General features: G+C 34.3%; 1 non-coding gene across 1 annotated transcript; it reads right to left on the bottom strand.

Moving 5' to 3' along the window:
* Positions 1-238: 238 nt before the first annotated feature.
* LOC142874878 (U4 spliceosomal RNA) lies at positions 239-379 on the bottom strand. Its single transcript, XR_012922461.1, has one exon. It is a non-coding gene; the product is annotated as a U4 spliceosomal RNA (small nuclear RNA).
* Positions 380-2,002: the final 1,623 nt, after the last annotated feature.

The following is a 2,002-nucleotide window of genomic DNA, read 5'->3' as shown; positions in this document are numbered from 1 at the left end:
AATTAGATAGAGAATACTACCATGAATCTTAATTTCCCTATCATAAATCTTCAACAATTACATTTATTTGGCCATTTTGTATGAACTATATCTCCACTCAATCTTCTCTCCCTGTTTTAAATATTATTAATATTTTATAGGTTTTTCTAGATGAAATTTAAACAATTTGTCTCTTCCATCAATTTTTAGCACCCTACTATGATTTTCACTTATCTGGCTTATTTTTTTTTTTTTTCAGTCTCCGTAGAGACTGTCAAAAATTGCCAATGCCGACTATATTTCAAGTCGTCATGGCGGGGTATTGGGAAAAGTTTTCAATTAGCAATAATCGCGCCTCGGATAAACCTCATTGGCTACAATACTGCCACTGCGCAAAGCTTATCTGGCTTATTTTTATGCATTACTGATATTGAAATAGAAAATAAATTGCATTAGATTTTGTTATTTAATAACAGGAGGAGAAAAAAATGTGGAACATCAGGGATTCACAGAGGAGAAAGTCTACTGGTACATTAGGAAAATCTTAAGATGAAAGGATGTTATTAAGGGAAATAAATAGAACTAAAGCCCCACTCCCAGTCTTTAAAATGTCACTGATACATACTGGTATCCATCCTCTACCTGGTGCTTTAAGCCAGGAGAGTCTACTCACAGACTGTAGATCATTCAATTAATTGCCAGAATTAGCCTGTTTCCAAAGTAATGAAAAGTTACTCACCTCTTTCCTGTTGCTCTTTCAATCCTTGTTGAGTTTGTGTCATAGCTTTGGATCCTGATTGTTCAGTGTAAGACCCAACCCTAACCCCTCCTTCATTGTATCTTTCCCCTCACATGTTCATATTTGATGGGGTAGATACCAGAATAAAATGCTACCTGCCTAATTTCCTTCTAGTGGTTTAGACTTACTGGAGGCAGTTAGGTAGGCAGTATTATGTTTTCTTGGTAGTACTTTTAAGCACATCAGTGGTTCTTAGGAGAGAATCTAGCATCATCATTCCCAGTAAATTGAGGAAGAATAGCAATATGAAGAAGAAATAAAAAAAAAAAACTATTTTCTCTCATTTATAATATGACATTATTCAGACAAAAAAACATAAGTACCAGATATCTGTGAAGGCACTTTATCATTTTAGAAAATGGTCTGCAAACTAACATTCAAACTAATATTCAAACTACTCAAATTGTGAAGCAATACAATATCCATTAGAGTCCATTCCAGCTGCAACAGAAGCCCATCAGTTTGCCATCAAATGAAAAGGCATTAAATGTTTTAACTGGTCTGACAGGCTGTAATGCAGGCTCTACAGTATAAATCTTCTTAGTTATTCAATCTTCTGAATGTTTAGGCAAGGGAAATTTTAAAGGTTTCTGAAAACATTTAGTAATAATGATCTTACATTTTCAGTGTAAAACTTTGAATACTTACTGAATGAATGGCTAATTAGACATTTTAACATTTTTTTAGTTTTAAATGCATTTTTTAATCTTTTTTACAATTTCTTTTATTTCAGCATATTATGGGGGTACAAATGTTTAGGCTATGTATATTGCCCTGGCCCCACCCAAGTCAGAGCTTCATACATTTCTATCAGTGATGGTGCTCACCCAGATGGTGCTCACTGAACCCATTAGGTGGGGATATATCTATCACCTATTACCCCCCCCACCTTCCTGACACCAGATGAATGTTACTATTATATGTGCACTTCAGTGTTGGTCAGTTCAGTTAGTTAATACCAATTTGATGGTGAGTACATATGTTCAAATGTTGCTTGTTTTTCTATTCTTGTGATACTTCACTTAGAATGGGCTCTAGTTTTATTTAGGATAATACAAGAGGTGCTAGATCTCCATTATTTTTTGTGTGTGTCGCTGAGTAGAACTCCATGGTATACATATACCACATTTTATGAATCTACTCATATATTGATGCAAACTTGGGTTGTTTCTACATCTTTGCAATTGTTAATTGTGCTGCTATAAACATTCTAGTGCTAGATTA

This window comes from Microcebus murinus, chromosome 1 (assembly GCF_040939455.1).
Source record: "Microcebus murinus isolate Inina chromosome 1, M.murinus_Inina_mat1.0, whole genome shotgun sequence".
Classification (NCBI taxonomy): domain Eukaryota; kingdom Metazoa; phylum Chordata; class Mammalia; order Primates; family Cheirogaleidae; genus Microcebus; species Microcebus murinus.
This window is presented reverse-complemented; position numbering and strand designations above follow the sequence as displayed.